The sequence below is a fragment of the Oryzias melastigma genome, linkage group LG18 (genome assembly GCF_002922805.2).
Source record: "Oryzias melastigma strain HK-1 linkage group LG18, ASM292280v2, whole genome shotgun sequence".
In the NCBI taxonomy this organism is placed as follows: domain Eukaryota; kingdom Metazoa; phylum Chordata; class Actinopteri; order Beloniformes; family Adrianichthyidae; genus Oryzias; species Oryzias melastigma.
Window position 1 is genome coordinate 13,186,501 of NC_050529.1, and position 8,047 is coordinate 13,194,547.

Consider the following 8,047-nt stretch of genomic DNA (forward strand, 5'->3'; position numbering starts at 1 on the left):
CTGACAACTGAAAGCGTAAAATCCACCTGTCATTGCAATCTCGACATTCCTGTGTAAGTGCACTTTTGGTTTGATGTTCCCAGCAGTAAATCTATCAGATCACTCAAGAGGCATTGCCAAAGACATGCAGTCATATTAGCTTCGTTTATTGCATTTATATACTTTAGTGTATCAGTCTGGTGTGATTGATTAGCAGAAATAAAAAGCATTGATGTGAGCTTTCATTTAGATATAATTAATTTATGCCTCAAGGGAGATTCCTTCATACCAACCGTCTTATTATGATGTTTACTCTGTAATCACATAAATCACTGGTTTGGTTGAGTTTATCAGAAACCAGTTGATTTAGTTCTGCTCTCATCTTGGTCCAACCCTTTTTGGGCTTGTTACGGTTTTCTATAACAGTAGAATTATATATTACTCTACAGCCTTTGATTAAAAAACAATAACTTTGTACACAACTGTAGTTCTAAAATGCTACCATGGAGTTTGGAAGTTGTGTCTTCAACACGGAAATTTGAGCCAGTTCCTATTTTTGTCAATGGGAATGTCACATGCCTTTTTGCTTTGGTCACTGTCCTGTGAGGGACACATTTTTGTGTCTCATTCAGTTGTCATGCACCTGGGTATGAGTAATTTGTTTCCACATTAGATCCATCCCCCGTGTGGGGGAGGGGTGAGCTGCAGACACAGCTGCGCTCGGGAACCATTTGGTGGTTTAACCCCCAATCCAACTCCTTACTGCTGAGTGTCGAGCAGGGAAGGCACTGGATCCCATTTTTACAGTCTTTGGTATGACTCAGCCTGGATTTGAGCTTTCTAGACTCAGGGCGGTCACTCTATCATGAAACCCAAAGCTGGAAACTGAGAAGAATTACGTTTTTGGCCACACAAAATGTATGTTTGTATACAGTAAACTCTCTTTTCATTGAGATGAAGATCATTCCACAGCCTGGGAATCTAACCCTGGTTTCTTGAGTGCCAGTCCACTCCGTAGAGGCATAGGGATGAAAAAGTACTTTTTTTATATAGTGTCAACTGTCGCTGATGCCGCCCCTCTTCCCGTCACCACTTTTGTTCATACACTGTCCCGCTAGCTTACAGCCCCTCACAATCCCAACCTAACATTAGCAATGAAATAAATATGGTGAGCAATACTGGAGCTATCCAGCTGTACGGTTTTGAGTCACATATCAGCTTAGACGAGGAAAGGTTCATGGATCTTGTAGTGCAGAAGTGGAACATCAGATTAGACTGTATTTTCTATAAAAAAATATGATCTTTTTCAAACATCATTATTTGTCTGCTCCTGATTTATCACGATTTGTATAAATTAATACTTATAATCCAATTTTAATCTTATGTTTTTAATACATGTCCAACATGTTAAAAAACACCAAAAATATAATTTTCGTTGAGTGATTCTTTAAGGCTTTTTTCTAGCTGAAAGTATGTTGAAGCTTAAAGTTTCCTAAAACTAAACAAAGCACCCTTCACCTGAAGTTCTAACGAGCCAAAAATCACATACGGAACTGAAAACAGGATCTTATCAGGCTGAATGCTTTCAATCTTTTCACACAATACGTGTGTGTACTCCGTCCTCACATCACCTTTACAACTTATTGTGAGTGTAGTACAGGGCCACAGCGTCATTCACTCCTGCACTTCGGTGCACCCAAAGGGGAGCAGGGTTGGCATGTTTGGTTTAAGGAGCAGGCGCACTCTCACACTTCCCCCAAAAATTGTCCAAATCAATGTGGGAATCACACGGGAGTCGGAACATGTGTGGATTTAATTTCTCGGTGTTTTCAAACTACCCTCATGTGACCACACCTGCTGACAGAATGCTGGCGATTTTGTTTGGAGTTCTTTTGTTTGACAATTGAGATATGGATGTTGGACATGTTGTTATGGAGCAAAACCTGCTATTGTTGGTGACTTCGTGTGTATTGCGCAGGGGCGGTGCTAGAACATTCTGTACGGGGGACCGGAGGTGGGTTGAAAACATCAAAATTATGTAATTCAAACAATTGTATTATTGTTATTGTATTAATATTAAAACAGTTTGTACCGATGATTTATTCATTTCTGTCAATAATGATGCTAATATGATAAAGAGTGAGAGGACCCCCCTGTAGCTCCGCCCCTGTTATGATGACATACTAAAGCCTCGATTCCACTGGTCCGGTCTGGTCCGGTAAGGAGTTGTACAATACGGTCCAGTTAATTCTGGCGACTGTCTCCACTCGGTTAAGCCTTGCTGTTGTTTGCTGGTATTTTTAATATAAACTTGTTAGCAAAAGAGTACCCAGGAAACCGTAAAAAACCCAAATGCTTGCTAACGTTAGCTTAAATGAACGCTATATTGGCGTTATCTAATGTCATCATCACTTTCTGCCAATCAACGTGTGGCAGCAACCACTCCAACCGATCCACTTTTCAATGGACCTACAACCGATGCCCCCAAGAGGTACGGGTCGGTACTTTTTATGACTCCATTTTACAATAGAAAATACTGGACTTTGTGGGAAATACAGTCAAAAATGTTGAAAAACAGTAGCGCTTCTTTGGATCCCGTTCACTTAATCCGTTCTAAATCTGATTGAAGCTTTCGACTCACCGGCTGGTCCTCACTTATCAAAGTTGGTGAAGACTTTCAAGCTTTTTAATTTCTACTTTCCATGTATCGCATTTTTACAGACTTTAAATTTGCTTAAATTTGGCTTTTTTATACAATAACCGGTTTTACAAATTCCGTGGAACAGCATGGGAACACAACAGTGCGTGCCATTCCAAAACATTCAGTTACACAAGGTCATGATTAGATGGGCGATAAGAAGCCTGGGTGTTTGAAAACAACCTTTATTTAGCCACACCTGCAGCCAGAACGCCGTTCAGTTGCATGCAATAAGGGTGTGCTTTGCATGAAACAGGTTAATACGCCAGCAAAAAAGTCACATGCCACTCAGCTGCACATCATGTGTCTGTTCAATTAACTTTACATAGATGCAAAATAAGTTGAAATAAAAACAGTCAAGGTTGTTGTATGTTCCGGTTACTACAGTTTTCTTTCTGTTTGTTTTAACGATATATTTTGATTTGCATCTTCAACGAGAAACCAGCCAAAATCGGTAACTGGTTTGATTGGATAAGACAAAGAAAGGACACATTCATTTTGCATGACTTACATGGAGAACAAGTGAAAGAAAAGTGCAAAGTCAGAGCGACCGGTAAGACCAGAACTGCCCAATCCCGATCCTGTCTTCTGCCTGCAGCCTTGTTTAAAAAAACATACCACTAAATTACAACCAACCATAGAGAGCAAAGCAAGCAGGAAAATGAATGTAGATGTAAAGGAAAAGTACCCTAAAGGCAAAACAAGTTCATAGCAGACGCATGACTGCAAAGTACATTTCGTCGATACAATGGATATTCGTGGTGCCTGATTTAACCCTGTATGAACGTAATGATGAAAAGGAGGAACTGCTCGATTTTTTAATGGTGCCAAGCAGAAACCATCTGTTGTGCAGCAGGAGAGGCACACAGCATGTGAGGAAAGAAGCCTAATTCTGTGTTCACACTGAACACAATTCGGCCAGTTTCAATCTTAAAGTCCGCTCTCCAATGAAAATCCTGTTTTTTGAGTTTTTAACACGTATGTGTGGCAATCAAACTGGCAGAAACGCTGTGTTTGAATCAATGAGTCTTCTTTATGTCACAACAGCTCTACTGCACCGTTCATCTGGCCCGGCTAGTGTGTATAGAAGATGGTATCTTCCCATTGAATGCAGTCAAATGAGCCACCGTTCACATTTCTGTGGTCAAATCAGCATCACTGGATTTTTGGTGTGAGTTTCATCCAATACTTACGGTAGCAGGACTGAGAACACTGGAAAGTCTCCACCAGACTCCACGGAGCTTCTTGATGTGACCACGGAAATGTGAACGGCGGCTCATTTGACCGCAGTTGGAAAGGATTGTAAATCAATGAAAGAGCATTTTGATGTTAGCTTTATTATTTTATCAAGAACTCTGAGAAACCAATGATTGAATGTATTGATCACAGCAATGTCAATAAACGTTGGAGAATTAGCTAAAAGAGTCTTTGGTGAACTGGAAGGAGAAAGAATCAGGAGTTTGGAGGAAGTTCGGTCCATGAAGCCCAACCCAGCTCACATCCAGCTCCAAAAAATGCAGCTGGACTTTATTGATTTTGTTTAACATTTTTATGCAGCGTTGAAGATTTACACTAGCGAGACACAGAGCTGTGATAATCAGACCGCTCCATAAACCACGCCCCCTCAGAGGAGACTTTGGAAACAGAGGCTTCAGATCAACATGAAGACATCATAATAATAATGAAAACACTACTGGGAACGTTTTATTTTTTTAAAATAAAATGAAAAAAATGTTCATATCCAGATTTTAAGTCCATAGTACATACAGGATACGAGGTCTTGCGGCACGATTAGAGCGACGGGCGTGATGTGGTGGTCACTCAGTATTGTGAGTTGAGCGGCGCGGCAAGAATCCAAATACCGTATATCTTCCAATAGTAGCCGGTCTCTGATAGACGCCGATCTCCATTAAAAGCCGGGTGTAACACGTGCTGTTGTTATTAGACGCCGGTCTTTAATGGTAGCCGGACCGGCCAATTCATACTCCTAAACACTAGGTGGCGGAATTGCACTCTGAAGCTGGTGCCGTCTGCGATATAAGCAAGAAAACAAAGAAGAAGAAGAAGAACAACAACAACAAGAAGAAGAAGAACAAGAAGAAGAAGAAGAAGAGCGTCTTTCAGGCTGGTGGTTGTTGTTGTTGAATTTGTGTGGAACAAGCCCTTCAAAGATCAGCTTCGAGATTTTTATGACAAATGGATGCTCGGGGACGAAGATAAAGAGTGGACATCCAGCGGGAATATAAAAGCGTCCGCTCTGCGTTTGCTGGTTACGTGGATAGCTTCAGCGTGGCAAGAAATCACCCCAGAAGTGATCAGAAAATCCTTCAAGATCACCAATCATCAATGCATGCCATGGATCTGAGGATGATCTGATCCACAGCCATGTCATGCTGGGAGAGCGGAATAAACGCCGGTCTCAGATAAACGCCTGTCTCTTATAAAGGCCGGGCTGGCTGCCAAATTATTGGAATAAACGCCGGGGCTATTATTGGAAGATATACGGTATCTAAATAATGGTAAGGTCGCCAATTCACATTAACCAATCAGGGTCTTAGCTTTGGGCACATGATGTTTTCCTCGACTCAATCAGCGGGTAGAGTATACATCCAATCAAAGTTGCATTTTTGTCCTAAACTAACTTCTATCAATTTATGAAACCCGCTGAGGCCGCGGGGTTGCCGGAGTACGTCCCGGCTTTCCCGGCTACTGTTAGGCGAAGGCGGTACACCCTGTCACACCCGCATCGGCTCTCTGGCTACTGGTTAGCCAGCCTGCTCGGGTCTCTTGAACTTTGTGATATTTATCTTATTTTCATCGAGAATATTATTTTTGTTTTTTATTTTTTCTCTTCTCAGGTAAATGCAGGACAGTGAGTCTTTCAACTGGGTCACAGAAACACAGTGGAAGCGGCCGTCATAAAGACTCAGCTCTCAAAGCAGGGCTGAAACTCCCGTAACTGGGAGCCCAAACATGGAGATGTGATTACAATGTTTTTGTAAAACTCCTTATAATAAATAAACCTGATCTCTCAACATCATCAATGTCTTCCATACATTGGAAGTGAGATGAACACAGACACTGCTCCATGTAGCGATCAGGCTAAAAAGATTAGCTAGCAGCTCTTAGTTGGACGGAGACTTTAAGGGAGTTGAGACACCAGTGCCAGTTTTGACATTGCATGTGATTCATGACAGAGGATTTATGGGAGTCTGTTCCATGTTGAAACGTAATCTCAGCAATCAGATTGTTTGCACTCCCATTTTCATCACCTGTCAGCTGAGCGTGTTTGGACAGACGTGTATGATCTATTTTTCTAATGGATCAAGGTTTAAGCTTTACTTATTTTCTAAAGTTGTAATTTTAATTAAAAAGATATGGTCATATATATATATATATTTCTTTTTTTATTTTATTAAAGATCTACACCGGTAAAAAAAATATATATTTTTGGTGTTTTAACATATTATTGTAGAATTTTTTTTATGATGGAGGACATATATAAAGAAAATTAAGCTTGAAAATAAATTTCTGAGTATTTCAGGACCAGATGAAAAAAAATGCTGTTTGAAAGAAATGATTATAGCTTCGATGTAGAAAACACACTGGGCCAGTGACTGACTGTAATTATGAATAATTACACTTTTTTTACTTTTACATTGTATTCTTTGTTTTTTTTTTTTTTACAAGCCTTTGCTTTTTTTCTGAAATGATTTTGATATATACAGTTGATTTTTTGTTATATTATCAACAATCAATGCTTAAAATAGACCAATAAATCAAATCAAATCAAGCTATGTTCTGATGCATCTCCTTGTAGACAAATAGATCCATGTACGTCTTTGTTTTCTTTCTCCAGAATCAGCTTATTACTGTATTTTCCGCGACGGTCAACAGGCAACCGCTGTATTTTATTGTGAAAAGTTGGTTATATTTTCAAAAATTAACCCGATTATCTCCTGGTGTAACTTCCTGCCAGAACTGATGCAGATCGTTTGCCCAAAATATCGACCAGATGGCGAAACTATTACCAGCCGCAGAGGACCGCGGCGCTTCGCCTCTAGTGTGAACTGTCACGGAAATGATACATTTCCTTATGTTTCATCCTTTGAGTCTTGTTTACTTATTTTCAGAACACCCTGACCATGACTTGATTTCATTAGAACATCTTGTCCAAATTAGATATGACACTTACATTTCCATCTTAAGCTCCTGATTAACAGTTGATTATATGACTGTATAAAATGTGAGCGTCCTTCATCACAGATCAGGGCTCTGCAGACCTCTCCACCATGCTTTTCCCTGTATAATAAACATTCTTGAAAACGTCTGACAAAGTTTCTTCATTTCATCGGATCAACAAATATTCCACCACAATCTTGGCGTCACAAACAGGATTCCGCGTGTGTTCGTCGGAGGATCGGACCAGAGGGATTTACTATCCTGAATCACAAAGATTCAGCCTCATCTCACCAAATCCAACAGAGTGACGAGGACTGTGGTCCGTGATCTCGACCGACTGCGACGGAATCATCGGACGTCGGTGGACAAATAGATCCGGTGAGGAAGATTCTATTCTAAAATATTTCCAGTATAGGTTGATTTGGAACATTAATAACACCGGGCTTTTGCCCTGAACTAAGTCAAGCGTTTCAAGCGAATGATGAATGAGCGAAAAAGAGTTAAAACAAAGACAATTAAGTGAATGGATGATATGAATGGATGTTTGGGAAGCAGACTGTAAAAACGGAAGAGGCAGAAGGCCTTCAAGGCCCTGCCTGCTCTGAAAATAAAGAGATAACAGTCTGATGAATCGACTGAAAATAAAGAAACTTCCTCAGCACCCTCTTCTTCTCTTTACCCTTCTAAACAGAATCTCTGGAGTGCTGCAGTCGGTCCGAGTCTGGACTCTGCCCCTCCCCCATATCGGCACAGACCAGCTCAGCCTTTGTTTTATCCAGCCCGCGAGGGTCCATCCCACCTCGGCGTCTGGATTACTCCTCTAATGATTCTCATGATGGTGAGACCGTTGTGTAGATTGATTAATTTCTTCATTAATTGGGTAGTTAGATAAGTTTTTTTTTAATCGGATGATTAGGTTTCATTAGTTTGATTAATGTTGTGTTGAATGATTAGATTTCAATAGTTTGGTTGATTTTTATTGGTTTATTAGGCCTTATTGATGTGCCTGGTTAGTTGTTAAATCTACTTGAGGTGGTTTGTTTTTTATTGAATCGTTGGGGTTAATTGCTTTGATTGAATTTGATTGAATTGGTTTGATTTTTATGTTCAGAGTTTAATAGTGATCCATCGATTTTAATTGATTTTGAGTTAGTTTACTGGATTTCTTTAATTTGATAGGATTAGTTG